Here is an 18672-nt window from a genome sequence, read left to right as displayed (position 1 = left end):
TCCTCATATTACTCTTAACTGGACTTTTTTCTTTCTAATTATTCATAAGGGAAACTATCCCATGAAGGCAGCTAACTTTCTGGCAATCTCTACGATGTGTCTCATTCAGAACCCGGTGGGCTCTCCATGCATTATTGGCAGCACTTTTATCCAGGGGCACAGAGAGGGAATAGGGTTACTGGAAACAGGGAGTGTAGCTCAAGGAATTGTTCTCTCTCTCGAGTGGATAAGTTGTTTGACCTACTGACTCATTTCACAGGAATTAGGAAAACAACCTAGTGTGGTTTTTATTGTTAGTCCTGGAGGATTCCAAAATCTGTGTGCCTACAAATAAGATGAGCTAGGGAAAGGGAGCGCTGGCATTTGGCGTTTCTACTTGCCTCTTTTCCTGGTGGAATCCGATCCTCTGCTTCCAGGACAAGTCCTGCACTTGGGATCCTTTGTACGACCATTCACAGGTGAGTATATGTGACAGCAATTTCCAATTTCACTAGCTCTTGCTTCTAAACGCCTAAATGGTGCTTTGTCTACGGAAAGGCTTATTAAAGAGCATTTTCCCCCTGGTACGTTTATAATACATTTCATATTTACCTACAGAAAATACTGTGGATGTGATAATGATTATACAAGACAACCCACAGACAACAATGAAAGTTAAGAATCAAGATACATTCTGATAGATTTTTGCAGCATATTGACATAAAGCCAGTTTTGGTTTTGACATACGTACACCAAAATGATATTTGTAATGCTATTTAAACACAAGTATACAAGGCACCAGTGTATCCTGGCAAAAATAATATAATTATCAACAGTTAATGAAAGGCTTGTGCTTTGAGCTACTAACAAAATGTTAATACGTAGAGAAACTTGTGATTCATGATGTTTTGGTTTTCAACCAGTGTTATCAAATCAGCTAAAAGTATCAGAAGAGGACAACGAAAGTGTGTTAAACATGGATAAAAGTAGAAACTGAGAAAAGATAGCTTTGATACTTAAAGTGTTAGATTATGGCCTCTATATAATGTCACATATGCTGGACTGCCCCCCCCCCAACAAAATCACACCCTCAAATTATGATCTTAATTATTCAAAGGATGTTTGGCGTGTTGGTGGTATAGTGGTGAGCGTAGTTGCCTTCCAGAAGATGGTTGGTGTATAATTACTAGAGAATTTCTTGCTCTCTTGGGAGGTGGCTTAGTAAAAGGTTGAGTCAGGCATACTGAGGCTGTTTATTCAGTGTGCTATGCTGTGCTGTGTCCGAATGCCTGGGAATTAAGAGTTGTTAACCTTTCCAGGGTGCTAGATCCCTTTGAGATTATGATGGAAGCCATGAATCCTTTTCCCACACCTGTATGCAAACATTTGCCTGCCCATTTACAGACCCAAAGAAGCACATCCATGTATCCCACGTTAAGAAGGCTGCCCTGGACTAAGACCTCACTGTGACTCTGCTGTTCTTAAGCTTCCCAGGAAACACTGTTATTTAAAAAGACGAGCCATCCAGGTCAAAAAGAAGTCACTGTGGTTGCTAGGTGGGGGTGCAAAGATAAAGACAAAGGGTGGGGAAAATACATGACTAATAATAAATAAAGAGCATGGTTAATACCAGAACCTCCAAACTGATAGCCCAGAATCCCTCAACATTTAGCCACGAGTATTTGTAAAGTACGTTGTGAATTCAGGTAGAGGGCTGAAGACTCAACGTTAAGCAGTTGGGCAGAGTTTTCATACGTATATTTGTCTGTGCCTTTTGCACAATGTAAAACTAGGAAATCTCTTTCCATTTTTCTATTGTGCACGCTACCACATTAGGTAGGACTCAAAATCATCTCAACTCCAGAAGTATAATTCGTAACAATTATAACAAAGCATAAAAATGATTCTACATTAGCAGAAGAAATGTAGTAGGGATAGATTTAAAATAGCATGGTTGAGTACAAAAGAAACATCATTAAAAAAAAAAAAAAATGCAGCCTTTATCACTCATCAGCTAAACTTAAGTCAATGCTGTGAGGCTGTTGTGGGAAAAAAATAGTCATGATTCTTGGGTATATTAAAAGGAATATGACACAGAAGGGTAAGAAAACAAGACTTGGTGTTCGTCAGATTCATCACTGTGTCCTGTTTGAGTCACACTTGAAAAAAGATTTTGGACAATTGTGAAAAGCTGATACACAAGCAACAGAAATTGCACGCCCTTCCAGGAAAAGATAAGGCAACTGAGAGTTTTATTCCACACAGAGCTAGAGGATTTCTTGCTAATGGCCTTTAAGTAGTAACAGTCTGGTTTATCCTTGTATTCTTGGGGCCTTCCGCACTGTCTGGTGCTCAGTACTTGAGATGATTGTTGTGTTTAGTGATATGAGTAACGTTCCTGTGATAGACTTAGCAGGAATAAGTAAGTTCAAATAAAACCAGCGATAGTGTCATGACAGACAACATATAATACATGAATTTGCTGGGTGATTAATACACAAGGATGACTGTCTCACTTGTGAGGATGATAAAATACTTCAGCAGCTAACTGGGGGAAGCTACAAAATCTTGGTTTGATATCTCTTTCAGGATGAAAGCAGATTAAGTCTCCTGGGGTGGTGGAAACATTTATTCATTCATTCTACAAACCCTGAGGGCCTACTTGGCTAGGTGCTCACAGTCTGGTAGAGGAGACAAAGATACAGAAACAGAGTCACAGTGTGTGGTGAGTGCCATGGGAACATAAAAACAGCATGTGCAGGGCTTGTGACACTCAACCTCCACCCCGCACAGCTTCCAGTGGAGGCAAAGTCACAATTGACTCAATGGACAGTCTTGGCCGAGTTAGCAGGATGGGAGGCAGGTGGGACAGCCTGGCTAGAGGCACAGACCTGTGTGTGTGGGGAAGGGGTGATGGGAGATGCAGACTCGGCAGTGCTTGGAACAGGTCTGAATGCCGCGCCTTGCTAGCCTGAAGATTTCCACCCAGGAGCCTGACAAAGTCAGATGTGCGCTTCAGAAAGGGCAGATGGGCTGCAGTGAAGAGAGTGACTTGAGGGGGTGGGGGACAGGCCATTGAGGCAGGGGGACCAAATGGAAAGCTTTGGTCAGGACACACGTGGTGATGGATTTGGGGGAGAAACGGGGGAGGGTGATGCAGGCAGAGTGGCCGGTGTTATCAAGTGGCATCATTCACCACAAAATGCAGTCCAAGAGGAAGCCCAGGTGTGAGGGGGACAGGTGGCATTCAGACACGTCAGTACACAGACAGAGTCAGTGGCAGACACAGAGCCAATGGGGAGTTGGGCCACGTGGATAAGGACTTGAGTGAAGACCTGTCTCCAAAGCAGGGGATCACGCTTCTAATTTTTTATATGGTGTTTTTCATTTTATTCTTACTCATTTGTAATAAAACCTTTTTTTATTGTATATATTTAAGGTGTCAACCTGCTGGTTTGATACAACATGTGCATAGCAAAATAATAACTTACACTCAAGCTATGAGTGTACCATCTCACAGTTACCGTTTTGTGCATGAGTAAGCCAACCTAAAATGTACTTAGAAATATTCAGTATCTTCACTGTGGTCCTCATGCTGTACTGCAGATGTGTTCATCTGACATCATTCCAGCTTTATACCCTTTGACCCACATCTCCCCATCCCCCCCAACCACCACTGGGTTTCTATGGACTGTATTTGACTATTTTAGATTCCACATATTACCTCTAATCCTCAAAGCTCTATTAGGGTTTTGTATGTTTCCTTCCAGCACTTTCCTACATACACACAATTTGCAGAATCAGCATAATTCTGTATAGGTTCATTCATTCAGTCATTCATGTATTTATGAGATGGAGTTTCACTCTTGTTGCCCAAGCTGGAGTGCAATGGCGCAATCTTGGCTCACTGCAACCTCTGCCTCCCGGGTTCAAGCGATTCTCCTGCCTCAGCCTCCCAATTAGCTGGGATTACAGGCACGCACCACCACACCAGTTAATTTTGATTTTCAGTAGAGACAGGGTTTCACCCTGTTGGTCAGGCTGGTCTCGAACTCCTGACCTCAGGTGATCCTCCCACTTCAGCCTCCCAAAGTGCTGGGATTACAGGTATAAGACACCATGCCCAGCCTGTATAGACACTTTCAATCCCACTTTTAAAACAGGCATGTTCTCCCTATGCTTTAAAATGCCTCTGAAGTATTTCTAATGGTGCTAATTCTCTATTGGGAGTGTCTAATTTGCTTCCGGTTTTTAAAAACTATTTTTATATTACAGTAATTAACCTTTTAAATACATGAATCTTGGGCATATTTTTAATGATATCCTTAGGAGAGATTCCTTACAGTGAATTTCTTGGGTAAAAGGAGGTTAAGTGTAAGATTCTTGATATACCTTGCTAAGTTGTTTTCTAGAAAGCTTGAACCAAGTTCTACACATTTTAGCAATGTGTGAAATGTCCTTCTCTCCATATCTTCATCAGCATTGAGTGTTCTCTCTTTTTTATCTTTAGACAAAAAGGTTACATTCTTTTTGGTTCATCTACTCAGAAGCTATTTAATGAATGTTCACTCCATGTCAGGCATGTGGCATGTTTTCATCTCTACTAATAACATTGAACTTTCTTCATGTGTGTATCAGCCTGTTGTTTTCTTTTGTAAATGTTCTGTTCATGTCCATTATCAACTTTTCTATTAGGGTGTGACTGTTTCTATGATATATTTATAAGGGTGTGTGTGTGTGTGTGTGTGTGTGTGTGTGTGTGTGTGTGTGTGTGTGTGTAAGCTATTTGAGGCAAATATTTTTCTCAGCTTCTTTGACTTTTAATTTTGCTTATACTTTATTGGAAATACAGAACCTTTATTATTATTAGTAGTAGTATTACAATACTGTAAGTTCTGGGATACATGTGCAGAACGTGCAGGTTTGTTACATAGGTATACACGTGCCATGGTGGTTTGCTGCACCCATCAACCCGTCATCTGCATTAGGTATTTCTCCTAATGCTATCCCTCCCCTAGCCCCCGACCCACCAACAGGCCCTGGTGTGTGATGTTCTCCTTCCTGTGTCCATGTGTTCCCATGAGAACCTTTATATTTTATGTAGTGGAGTAAATGATTTTATTTTTTTCCTGTATAACTTCTGTTACCTCAGGCTTAGGAATTCCTTCCTACCCAGAAGTTAGAAAATATTCATCTAATTAAAAAAATAATAATAATTTCATTTTTAACATTATAACTCACCAAATTAGATGTAAGATGTAACCAGGCCCAGTGGCTCACAACTGTAGTCTTTAGTGCTTTGCAGGGCTACGGTGGAAAAATTGCTTGAGGCTAGGAGTTCAAGACCAGCCTGGGTAACATAGTGAAACCCCACCTCTACCAAAAAATTAAAAAAGTAGCCAGGCATGGTAGCATGTGTCTTGTAGTCCTGCTGCTTGGGAGGCTGAGGTGGTGGGAGGATCGCTTCAGCCCAGAAGTTTGAGGCTGTAGCTATGATCATGCTATTGCATTCCAGCCTAGGCAACAGAGCAAGACCCTTTTTTTTTTTTTTTTTTTTTTAAGGTGTGAACAAAGATCCAAATGGAGTTTGTTCCACAGAGTAAATCCCCCATCATGTATTGAGTCATGTATCTTTCCCTATTAATTTCCATATTTAATTTATGTTTCAAGATTTTTTGCTGTTATATCCAGCAGTAGGAGCCCATGAACTTGTTGGATATTGGTAACCACAGACGATGTGATAATACTTTTTTCCAACATTTTATTACGAAAAATACACTGGCTAGATTTTATAATTAATATTCTGTCACTTTACCATCTATTCACATAATAATTCTTAAACCTCTCAAATTTCAAAGTGGACTATCATTCTCTAACCCTATTTTTCTCTACTTTGTAGTTTTGATTTCCAGGAAGCCTTCAGCAATTTATATTATTAGTACAGTAAGAGAGTAAACAACACACTAAATACCAAGAAAAACTACTTTCCAAAACATGTTTTAGTCGTTTATGAATATGGCTAGCAAGGGGGCTTCCTGAGACACAGTGCTGGGAAAACAGCAGGCCCTAGGAATGGGCTTTGAAAGAAGACTTCTGTCACTGTCAGATCACATTCCCAAGTGGCCATCGTTGTGCTCTGCCAGGGAACCCTTAACAGAAAAGCTGCTTTGCCCAGGATCTGGCTTGTCGCCCCAGACCAGCCCTACCGCTGTCTGGCATCGAATATCCCTGGTCCAGAGTGAGTGGCCAGTTGCATAGACCTTAGACCAAGGAGCTTAGTCACCTCTTCCCAGCCTAAATCGTGAGCACCCTAAATTCCCATGGGTTGTTGAGACCTAATAGCATCCTGGCTTAGAGATGGGATTGCAACTGGGTCTGCACAGGAAACTGGCCTACTGTGTCTGCTGCTTGGTGCAGCACACAACCAGCCACATGGAAAAACCCGCAGCCTGCAATAAAAGATTCGCCTTTGGTCACCACTTGACATTAGCTGTGGTTTAATCTGTGTAATGTTTTTTTCCCCCCATCTAAGCCTCAATTTCCTATCCATAAAATATGTTGGTTTTGGCCAGGCATGATGGCTTAAGCCTGTAATCCCAACACTTTGGGAGGCCAAGATGGTCTGATCACCTGAGGTCAGGAGTTCAAGTCCAGCCTGGGCAACATGGCAAGACCCCATCTCTACTAAAAATACAAAAAACTAGCTGGGCATCATGGCACATGCCTGTAATCCCTGCTACTTGGGAGACTGGGGCAGGAGGCAGGAGAATCAGTTGAACTCGACAGGCAGAGGTTGCAGCAAGCCGAGATCGTGCTACTGCACTCTAGCCTGGGACATGGAGCAAGACTCTGTCTCCAAAAAAAAAAAACAACAAAAAAGTTGGTTTTATTAGATTGCAGAGAATATTTTTTTTCTCTATCCAAAATCTGTGATTTTAATCTAGAACACTGAATGTAGGTCAGGATCCACCCCATTTTCAGAAATCTGGGAAGATCTTTTTTTATTTCCAGCTTCTCGGAATAAATAATTTCCAGGATGTTACAAACATTGATGAAGTTCACCAGAACAGACCCAGGGTTAACATTTTAAAGTCGTTAGATATGGCTCCAGGAAAAGGCAGGAGAAGGCACCCGTGAGACCCTGCAGAGGAGGCCTCACGCCTGGGCAGCCTTAGGGCTGACCCGCTGCCTTACTGAGCGTATTCCCGCCTCTACCCCAGAGACTCACTCTGTGGGTCCGGTGTCACCTCGATTCTAAATTCCCTGCTTCCTAGTGAATTATGCTATCGCACTTTAGAAGCCTGGCCAATAAATGCTTTGAAATTTAAGGATAGCTATCCTGAAAAAAGTTAATATAACCTAAATTGATAGTCTCGTGACGTCAGTATTCAGAAGAGGCTTTCTATTTCAGCAAGTAGTTTTCAGAAAAAAATAAAATAACCTGAGTTTTTCTCCTGCCACACTCCCCTCTTGCTGCAAAAAGAGCTTGTTGCTTGCCTGATGCCTCCCCACATTGTCCACCTCTCCAATACCATTGCTCCACTGCGAAGCTGGCCCGGAGGTGCCCTACCACGTTCATCTCTCCCAGCCCAGGGCTGTCTTTAATGTTACAGAGACACAGATATCAAAGTGTTGCAATTTATTTGGCTTTAATTAATTTGCCAGAAGCAAGGGAGGGTAGATACAAAGTACTCCTCTAACCTGTTATTTTCCTTGCTGTTAAAATGTAAAGAAGACTGATGTAAGAATCTTTGCCTTCCACCAGTCATAACCATGGTATGCACAGAGCTTATGAATCATCTTCTAAATCCGCAGCTAGTTTTAAAATTTAGCTTCCAGGCTAGATCTGCAGGAAATGATTGTGAGATCATAAACGCTATGGAGTGAATATGAAGTTACTTACCAGATCCCATAAAGTTAGCTCAGGGAATCCTGAGGAAGGTGTCACTAAGAAAGCTGCTTTCAAAGCGGAGTCAGACCTGCATGGCATTTATTATCTCCATCGTGTTACCATGCCAAACATATAAATAGCTTCAAAGTGAGTTCAGATTAAAACACAGAAAAATCTTTGGATATATTCACAGGCAGTAGGGGTCACGTAACAAGTTAGTAATGAAAATAAAAGATATTTGAGGTACAGCCTCAACTTTTTAAGACGGATCTTGAATAAAAAGGTCTAACGAAATATTCTATGGTATTTTCTCTGGGATTTAAAAAAAAAAACAAAGCAAAACAAAAAACAAGGGGGCACTGGAACAATGTTTTACATAGACCACGGTGTTTCTCAGTGTGGATTTGTAGTGCACTGACTTAACTGAGAGCCCTCTCATATGAAACTGGAATGTCACCACCATGTGACAAAGTGTAGACTAGCCGTGACCTAATATGTACTGACCATGACTAACGCAGAAGTCCAGGTCACTGCGGTTGTATTTCCTGTGGCCTCAGTGTTCTGGGGTTAGGGTTAACAGAGATAATTCATTTCTGTGTTCAAGTCTCTAATTCTTCCATCATGTAAATTATAGGTGGGAGCAGACTGGATTCAGCATTGCTACAATAGAAAAACAACAAATAGAACCACCACCACCACCAGGTATTGAGAACTCCATGTGCCAGGCACTGTGCCAAATACTTGATTTGATTATCTCTTTTAATACACAATCCTGTGTGACAGATCCTACCATGAGACCCATTTTACAGATAGACAACTGAGGCTGGGGAAGTTGGAAATGGAGGAGCCACGATTCAAGTCACAGCAGTCTGGCTCCTGTGCCCAAGCTTTTAATTTGTATCCTATTCACTTTTCATAAATGAATGACTCGTGTTGGAGGTGTTTTTATCCTTGGGGCCACTCAGTTTTATTCAGCCAGTTTTCTTTGGTGGTGGTTTTAATGTGTTAGGGAAGAATGCATGTATTCCCCACAGCTGGGCACCTTTGTGCTGGATCACCTGGCTACAGCTCATGCGTAGTGCAGATTACCACACCCCGCCCCCATGACTCAAGCAGTTGTGCTATGGGTATAGGAGGGTATGTTCAAAAAAGGCAATTAACAAAGCAGCTGTCCTAACTACCCAGAAAAACAAATGTGGCATAGCCCATGAAAGAACCCCCTTTTTCATTATTAGACATGACAGAAGCTCATTAATGCCATCCAGTAAGTTCAAGCCCTATAACTTAAGTACACTGTCAGGACCCAGAAAGAAACCTGTTGTCTTGTGATGTTATTGTTGCTTGGTTGACCTCATAATGTCTTGACAGGGCTCAAGACACCCTTCATGATCTGGTCTTATCTCTCAGGACTCCCCCCATCCTTACCGTTGTTCGTTGATCTCCGGTGCAGCCAAACGAAGCCCATCATGCTTGCCCTCTGCCTGGAAGCTCTTCCTTCCCTTTTCCTGGCCAATGGCTACTGTCCCTTCAGAGCACTGTTCAGATGAAACCTCCTCCAGGCAGCCTGTGCTGATTCCTAAGGGCTGGGCTAGGTGCCCCTTGGGTGCTTCCACAGCCCCCTCTGCTTACCCAGTTGTATATGTGTCATACTGTGTTCTGTAATTCCTATTTTTTGTCCATCTTCGCTGGCTTGCATTGACCCCTTAAAAGCCATGACTGGGGCTGGGCACGGTGGCTCACGCCTGTAATCCCAGCACTTTGGGAGTCCGAAGCAGGTGGATCACAAAGTCAGGAGATCGAGACCATCCTGGCTAACATGGTGAAACCCCATCTACTAAAAGTACTAAAATTAGCTGGGTGTGGTGGCATGCGCCTGTAGTCCCAGCTACTTGGGAGGCTGGGGCAGGAGAATTGCTTGAACCCAGGAGGTGGAGGTTGCAGTAAGCAGAGATTGCGCCACTGCACTCCAACTTGGGTAACAGAGCGAGACTCCATCTCAAAACAAAACAACAACAACAACAAAAAACCATGATGCCATGATTGGGTAGTGTTTACTTTTGGATAAACACCTGGACACATGATAGACAATAAGTGCTTGAGAGAGAGAAATGACCTACTGGGTAACACCAAAAACTAATGTATACCATGTCTAGTGTTCACAGTTTACAAGATGCTTTCACATACATGACCTCATTTAATCCTCCCAGCAACTCTGGGAAATAGACTTCTGCATCCCTGTTGTACTGACCAGGAAACATCAGCCTGCCCTGATGGCAGGGACGTGGTTAGCAGGTGGAAAGCCAGGACTCAGGCTCAGGTCTTGAAACCCAGATCTTATGCCCTATGTACCGCCATGTGGATATTCTCAAGGCATCTCTCTGAAATATTTCCAGAATCTCTCACAAAAGTCCTGTGTCATCCTTGTCCTGGCCAACTAGACTCAGAGGAAGGATTGATGGATTTTCATCTTCCTCTTCCCCTTCGTCTTTTCTTCTTAGCATCTTCCTACCGTCCCCACCACCATACTTTTCCACCAAAAGCCTGATGCTGGCATGTAATGGACCCTTTCCAAGTTTCAAGGTGTTGACAGTAAATCTTTTGTATTTAAGACCAGGCCGCTGCTTTCCTTCTTTTCTTGTGGGTAGAACTCTGGAAAAGTGGAGGGGGGTGGGTGGGGCTTTGGGTAAAGTGCGTCAGCAAATCAGGTAAGTCAGATCGTCGTCCTGTTAGTGGGTAAGAGATGAACTGGGGGAGGGGTGTGTGTTTGGGCAGTGAGCAAGCCAGCAAGAGAATGTGAGTGGGCGGCCAGTTGGTTGGCAAGTGAGAGGCTGTGGAGAGGTTGCTGCTGGGACGGGCTGTGCAATTAAACAGTTGAGCAGATCTTAATAGCAGACTGGGGCGGTGCTCTCTGCAGGCCTGCGGGGAGCGGGGGAAGCAAGCGAGCTGGAAGCATCTTTGGACACAGAGCAAGATATGAATTTCATAAGCACATAACCTGAGGAATAGAATGCAACCAGAGAAGGGAGAAAGAGATTCCAGACAGCGTTTCCTAAACTTAAAAAATTCTGAATACCCAGTTTTGCTTTGTTCTGGGGACCTCTGGCAGTGTTGTTGAAGGGAGGAATTTGTAATTTCATAGAAAAGTGAATTTTATCACCACAATGGAACGTGAGACCAAGGTCATAAATCCCTTTGTTTGGAGTGTCCATTCTGAACTCCTTTTATACTTTTATTTGCAGGAAGAGGCTATACCAGCAAGTGTTATGGTTTTACTGGGTGGGGCGGCAAGGCCAGGAAGAGATGGGAGATGCTGTTAAAGGTCCTTTCTCCAAAACATTCAGAGATCAGAGGAACTCAAGAGGTCAAAGTAGGCTGACGTCATTGTTCATCCATTTATTCAATAAACCTTTCTTGAGCACCTACTGTGTGCCATGCGCTGGTTGGCAGTGAGGTGAAGATGATAGTGATGAAAACACAAGCATGGTCTCTGTCATCGTGGAACCTAAGTAAACACACACCAAAAAAAAAAAAAAATGACCCAAGAAAAATCTTGCCCTGAGGGGAAGGCACTCAGATGAAAAGGACCTCCGTCCCAGTGGTTCCCTGAGGAGGTGATTTCCAAGGTCCCAGCACAGGGATGAGTAGGAATGTGTGGGTGCAGGGGGTAGGGGTGAGAGCTCTCGGCATAGAGAGAGCAGCACATTTCAAAGGTCCTGGAGTGAGGAAGAAGGTAGCAGGGTGGCAGGTGCAGCTGCGTGGTGGCCACTTCCATTTCAGAAGTCTTCTGGAATGTCTTTTCCTTTCCTTTCCTTTCCTTTTTCCTTTCCTTTTTCCTTTCCTTTCTCCTTTCCTTTTTCCTTTCCTTTCTCCTTTCCTTTCTTTTCTTTTTTTTCTTTCCTTCCTTCCTTCCTTCCCTCTTTTCTTTCTTTTCTTTTTTTTTTTTTTTTTTTTTGAGGTGGATGTCTTGCTCTGTTGCCCAGGCTGGAGTGCACTAGCATCATCTCGGCTCACTGCAACCTCTGCCTCCTGGGTTCAAGCAGTTCTGCCACAGTTTCCCGAGTAGCTGAGATTATAGGTGCGTGCGTACCACCACGGCTGGCTGATTTTTACATTTTTAGTAGAGATGGGATTTTACCATGTTGGCCAGGCTGGTCTCAAACTCCATCTCCTGGAATCTCTTGATGAGCCCCTGTGAGGTTCCCCTGGCCAGGGCATCCCCCCAGGTATTCAGGACAGACCGGTCCCCAAGAGACTGTCTGCCACTACTTCTTGTGAATGTCACTGTGAGGGGAATAAATAAGGATAAACCAGAAAAGCAAATTGTAAGAAATCTGAAACCAGTTGTCAGTTTTCAGGTGCTCAGGAGCATGACAATATGCCTAAGGGACCATAACAGGACTTGACATGGAGCTGGGTCTAAAGCAGATGACCTGGTGGCTGCAGCATGTTCCCCACAGGCGAGCATTGTGAGGCCAAAGGACTGGTGTTGAGCAGGATGAAAAGCACAGTGTTGGCTAATTCTAAAGAGTGAAGCCTGCAGGAAGAAATGAACTTCGGCCTTGGAATGGGGGTGGGGCAGGGGCTAGAAGGAAGAGAGGCTCGGAAGTGTGTTGTGTAAACGTGGTTCTGTTCCGTCTAATCTTTTACTACCTGTAGGGACAGGTGGATGCAGCAGAGCTGCTGGCAGGAAAGGTGGAGTTTTTTCAAGGTCACGGGTTAAGCAATAGAGTAGAATATCTTTGCAGCTGCAAGAGGAGGTGCGAGCAGCTTGTTCACAAGGTGTATTTTGCAGGAGTTTCCCCTTACAAGATTTTATTTGCTTGAGAGTAGCGTTAGGGATTTCTGTGCCAACAGTTAGCTGGATCTCTGCGGTTGAATCGTTATCACCAATGTATAGTTAAAATAAGCATTTTTTAAAAAAAGGGAGTCTACTTTCAAAGTTTTCCCAAAGTGCCAGTCTGAAGCAGCTACCTTTAAAAGCTGTTCTTGAATAATAGGTTGCTATATCCTAGTCTGTAATCTTGGACTAATGTCTGAGGAAGGGAAAAAAAAAAAGAATATTCTCTCTTTGTCCGATTAAGAAGTGGAGGTAGACAGCGATTCGACATGTTGTACGGGCGAGGCTGTGCTGAGCTTGCGTCTGGGACAATGACCAGACAGATGAAAGGAGAAGTGCGAGATATTTTTAGCACATCAGGACTGCTTTGAAACATTGATTTTTTTTTCCATCTCCTCCTACCCCCCATAATTCCGGCAGGAGGATTCAGTGGCAGGTGCTTTAATTCAGTGTGTAAACATCTTCTATATTACACGCTAAAATATTCTCGAGGAAAGGGAGTTGCTGATTTGAAGGCGTAGCTTTCAAACCCACGTCTGTGGGCTCGGTGGTCAGTGTCCCACCACGCAGTCTGAAAGTGCGACGTGACCAAGGAGGACCCCCAGGAGGATCCTGTGTCTTCTGTGGCCAGGGACTACTCCTTTCCTCAGAGGAGCGGGGTTCACAGGGAACCGGAGCAGGAGGACGCCTTTAGCCCCACTCCTGTTGGTCCTTGGTCCCTTCTCCTTTGATCAGGTGGTTCAAGCACGCCTTGAAGTTCCGGTGTTCGAACAATGTGACCTCTGCAATTAGGTTCTAACACTTGTCAGTGCCCAACTTAAACCACTAGCAATGTTAGTTAAAAACCTCAGGGAGGCCGGGCGCGCGGTGGCTCATGCCTGTAGTCCCAGCACTTTGGGAGGCCTAGGTGGGCAGATCACTTGAGGTTAAGAGTTCAACACCAGCCTGGCTAACATGGTGAAACTCTGTCTCTACTAAAAAGACAAAAAAAGTTAGCCAGGTGTGGTGGCAGGTACCTGTAATCCCAGCTACTTGGGAGGCTGAGGCTGAGGCAGGAGAATCACTTGAACCCGGGAGGCAGAGGTTGCAGTGAGCTGAGGTGGTGCCACTGCACTCCAGCCTGGGTGACAGAGCAAGACTCCGTCCAAAAAAAAAAAAAAAAAAAACCTCAGGGGGCTGTAAATGAAGCAAAGATAAAAACGGGCAGTCTCAGAATCACCTTTGAAGGTGGAAGGAAGGGCGTTTGTGTGTGGCAAGAAGAGTGTATATTCATACAAGGGTTTTTACTCCTTCTTTGAAAAGTCCTGCTTGGTGGCTGGCCAGTTTGTCATGCTCGGCTGCCCAAGCAAGTGGTGGCAGTTGGAGCACAGGAGAAAGCCGCAGGGGGTGAGGAAGACGCACTGGAGAGGGCGCCTCCACCTTTCGGCTGCCCCGACCTGTCTCCAGCCCCAGGGCATGTGGTTCTGGGCCGGGCACTGGCCCTCTCTCTGTGGGCTGTACCAGACAGCAGGTAGCGCACAAGCTTTGAGGTCAGGCTGTCTGGGCCTAAACTCCAGCTCTGCTCCTTGCTAGCATCTGGGCACATTCGAGTTACTTCATGCTTTGTGCCTCGGTTTCCTCACTGTGAAATGGGGATGGTAACAGGATCTCATCCCAGGACTGCTGTGTGGATTGAAGTGCCTGCAAGGGGATTTGTCTTTTCTGGGATTGTGGTGGATGCTGTGTTCCAGGTGAGGGTGTCTCTTGCTTTCTCCTACCTCTTGCAGCCGCTTTGCCTCTGAGTGGCAAACAGCAAGTGGCTGAAAATCACAACAAGCCCGTCAGAGAGTGGCGATAGGCCACAAGGCCACAGTGGGACGGGCTCTCCATGCCCTCACCTATGGAGCGGGGTCAGGGCGTCCCTTCTTCCTGGGGTGCCCACATCATTCCCTTGGAAGTTTAGACAGCAGCCCTAGCCTTGCCAGACGCAGCAACCCCTCCCAGCTACACGTGGAATCTGCGGCCCAGCCTCCCTCAGATGTCCTGCGTTGCCTGACGGAGACCAGGGGCCCTGGGTGGTGGCTGTCGCTGGCCTGGGGACGGGGTCCCCACAGGTTTTCAGGGTCCTCAGAGGCATTCGCCAGTGTCGGGTCAGACTTAGCCATGGGGCCCGAACTCTCCACGAGTTGGTTCTCGTTGGGGATGACGCCCTTTTTGAACCCCTTGGTCCCCAGCCTGTATCGTCTCAATCTCTTCACAGTTGTCAGAAGGCCCAGCCGCCACTCTGAAACAGCCCAAAGCTCTCTGAAGAGCACAAGCTTTTATGCTTCTCTCCCCAGATCAACTGACTTTTTCATTGCTTATGTGGAGGCTTTCTGTGGGAGAAAAGCGTGTTTATGGGGCAAGCTTAGAGAGCTCCGGTCCCCGGGGTGGGATTTTTTGAGTGGCTCTGCCCACATGGTGGTGAGCCCCAGTGAGGGTGGGACACATTTTCTGCTAGAATGGCAGTGCGAGGCTGCCACCTCGTGGCCAGCACGAGGCAGTGTGTGTCTCCCTTGCTGGAGCTTCTGGGTGAAATAAACTCATTTTAAAGGTCTTTAGTAAGGACGTCACTCCCTCACTCTCTCAGTGTGCATATCATTCCAGCTCCAGGGCTTAACGCGTCTGTTGTGGCATCTCTCAAATCTGTACTTTGCCGTCTCTTTGACTCCAGAGTCACTACCCTCCAATAAGCCCTTCTGCTGACTCCAGACCGATCCTTCGAAAGCATAGATGTCATCGTCTTTCCCTCTTTCATGGCTCCTCATTTTCCAGGTTCCAGCTCATGTCTCAGGAGGCCGCTGAGCCCACTCCTCTGCCCCAGCCTGGGTCTGCGCACAGCTCTTCTCTCTTCCTTCTGGTTTCGTCTGGCTGACACTGCTCATCCGAGAGTCATCTCAGGCGCCACCTCCTCCAGGGATCCCCCCTGTTAGATTAGCTTTCCTCTTTCCCATTCCTAGCTGACTTCTTTCATTATGCTTCAGATCCTTTTTTTGGAAGAAAAAGAAAGGAAGGGAAGACAGACTGGCCAGAAGGAAGAGAGAGAAGGAGGGAGGGCATATCAGAGAATTCAACACGCTGCGTTTTAACCAGATACTTTTCTTCGTCTTCCACAAGGCATCAGAGTAGAGACTGCCCTTCATCTCTCTCTCCCTTGTGTAATAGCACAGTGTCTGGCAGATAACTGTTGCTTGCTAATTATTAGAAGGAAGAAAGGGAGGGAGAATAAAAGCCAGCATCATCATGCGATCTTCCTAAGTGCGACGGATGTCAGAAAAGAACTCCGTTAAGCTCAAGGGGCCCTAAAGGAACGGCGCTGCGTGCTGGTTCAGATGGTAGCAAACGCTCTCACTGCATTGACAACACTTCTTCACCTCTTCTTTCTACCATCACAGCAACTGTCTCCCTCCGGCCCATCTTACTGCTAAGTTCATCTTTTATTAAGCATAGCTTCAGTCACCTCATTTCTTTATCAAAACACTTCTACAGAAGAGTTCCAAGTGCTATTTAGCCAGGCCGTCCAGGGCCTCCACAGGATGACCCCAGCCCAGCTAGTTTTCTACCACTCTTTATGTGTTTCCTAAGTACCATTCATTATTTTAGGACTTGGTATTTGCTGATGAATTTAATTACTTACTTGAGAGTGTGGCAAAAGCACATCCTAAAATTTCAATTAAAAGGAGTTTGATTGACCTGCTCTGAGTTTAAGGCACGTGCTGGTCACCATGGGAGCCATTAAAGAAGGTATTGTTCTGTGGCCACCAGGAAAAGATAGCCCAGCTGGGGACAAGACAAAAAAGCAGGAGGCATCAAGGAACAGAGAGCAGAAAGGAACATGTCACAAGTGCGCAATTAATCACCAAATATATGGCTGAAGAAGGGGTAGTGATGAAACCAGATAATGTCTGTGAAAGTGCCTCTCCCCTGTCAAACTCCCAGTTCCGAGCAGTCCTACAGTCGGCCCCTTCCACAGGGCATAACCCTGTCATTCCACCTCAAACGTCATACACACTCGGCCTGTCCTGCAAAGCCCTTCGTGATAAGGCCTGCTTCTCCTCCCAACCTTGTGGGACCCCCGGCCCTGGAACCCCGAGCTGCAGAGCTGGAGAGAATGCACTGTGTTGTTTAGTATACATGTTCCTTGAAACATTCCTCCCCATTTTCCTTTGGTGTTTAACCTGTTCTTCCCTTAAAATTCGGCTTTTCCTTTAAAATCCAGCCTGGAGCTCCCCAATGAAGATTTCTCCAGCGCTGCACGCAAAACTCACCACCTGCAGAGTCTCTGCTGTCCCTTGTCAAATACGCGTTTGTGACATACACTGGAAGGCATCGGGCACGTTTCTGTCGTCTGTGTGACTGTGGACCTCTGCCGCAGGGGCCATGTCCTTTCCCTTTACAGTGACTGATGAGGTACACATCTTGTCAGTGTTTGTCACGGACTGAAACTTAACACATTAGAAAGGACGGCAAAGTCAGTTGACTCTAAATTGTTAAGGCACAAGCTCTGTGAGTTCAGAAGAGACATGTGCCAGAATCGGTCCCAGGAGGTTCTTAGAACCTACCAGTTCTAAGTAGGAATTCTTAGAATTGGAAGGTCAAAGCTTTGTACATGTGAAATAGATCAAACAATAAAAAGAATTCCATGTGGAATAGCTCAGTGTCTGTGGCTTCTAACGGCTCCCCCACTCTCTGCTCCAGCCAGCAGGAGGAGAAAGCCTGCAGAGTGGGGGCAGCGGAGACAGAACATCTTAGCCCGAGCAGAGGCTTTATCTAAGGAAGTAGAGCGAATGCCCTGAAGGTGGGTTGGACTTAGGTGGTAGAAAGGTTTCAAATGCACTCTGTTATCTTGTAGGTAGTGGCTGCCATTTATTACTTTAGAAAACCATGGCGACTTCATCAAAGTGGTGTTTTAGAAAGATGATCCAGGGCCGTCTTTTCCCTTTGAGAGTGGGAGGTGTCCTGCAGCCCTACCTTCCTTTTCTGTGATGGTTTTCCCAGTGGTTTCCTCCCTGTGGCTGTGAGGCTTGGTGGTGAACCAAGAGGCTTAGGATGCAGGTGCAAAGCCCCTCTACTCTTTAATGCCTCACCACAAGGTGCAGGATCTTTCCTTCTGTAAACAAAGGCTTTCCTTCTGGCACTGCCCTTGACCTGCTCGGAGCTGTTCTCTGATCCTTTGGGTCTCTCTGCCCTCGTGACTAGCAATGACCTGCTAGGCAGCAACCCCCACGCAGCAGGTGGTCCTCCAGAGCTGAGTCACCGCCCCGGGAACCGTGCCCTGGTGAGGCCATACAAGGCAGTCCCGCACCGGGCGGGTGTGACTTGCCTCTCCACCTGGCCCCTGGGTCTGAGAGGGCTCTTTCAGTTTGACACAGAGAGCAAAGGAAACTCAGAGTTTTGGCAAAGCAGAAAAACGTTTTACCTGTGATCACAGTTATGGGCCTTGGTCAGTCATTTGATTTCAGCACACCAAAATTATCCATTACAGATACCCTGAGACATGGAAAGGAAGGAAGCTTTTAAATGATGTTTTAAGATTCTGTTTGACCTGATGAATTAAGAGCGCTGAGAAGTAATATAACATGGAGAGATATCTAAGCCATTGATTGATATTGCAGGCAATGAACAAGTGAGGCTCAGATTATTTAAAAAAAATTTTTTCATGGGCACTGATGGATGTTTAAAAAATTATGGCATGTTCTGTTCATTTCCAGAGAAGAGAAAAATGTAGTGTTGCTTTTGAAAGGAGGTTTAAAAAAAAAAATGTCTAGCTTATTCATTACACCAGTGAATAGCGATGACTTCAGTCTTAAAAAGCAAGTTAACCATCATCTCTCTCCTTGCCTGGGAAAAGAAGCCTTTATCTAAGTAGCCACAAGATGGGCAAGGCTGACCACCCGGTCATTTCGACTGATCAGGATTTTCCATAAAACAAAAAGCTCTCTGTTTT

At 45.3% G+C, this 18672-nt stretch overlaps 1 long non-coding RNA gene across 2 annotated transcripts in view; it reads left to right on the top strand.

The window, feature by feature from the left end:
- LOC105510036 overlaps positions 1–18672 on the top strand; it is a 32224-nt gene that overhangs the window by 1256 nt on the left and 12296 nt on the right. For both annotated transcript variants that reach the window (XR_001001513.1, XR_001001514.1), the window contains exon 2: positions 417–458. This is a non-coding gene — a long non-coding RNA (uncharacterized LOC105510036). The remainder of the gene's footprint in view (positions 1–416; positions 459–18672) is intronic.

This window comes from Colobus angolensis, unplaced genomic scaffold (genome assembly GCF_000951035.1).
Source record: "Colobus angolensis palliatus isolate OR3802 unplaced genomic scaffold, Cang.pa_1.0 Scaffold182, whole genome shotgun sequence".
Lineage (NCBI taxonomy): Eukaryota > Metazoa > Chordata > Mammalia > Primates > Cercopithecidae > Colobus > Colobus angolensis.
Note: the sequence above shows the minus strand (reverse complement) of the source record. Positions and strands in the feature narration are given on the sequence as shown.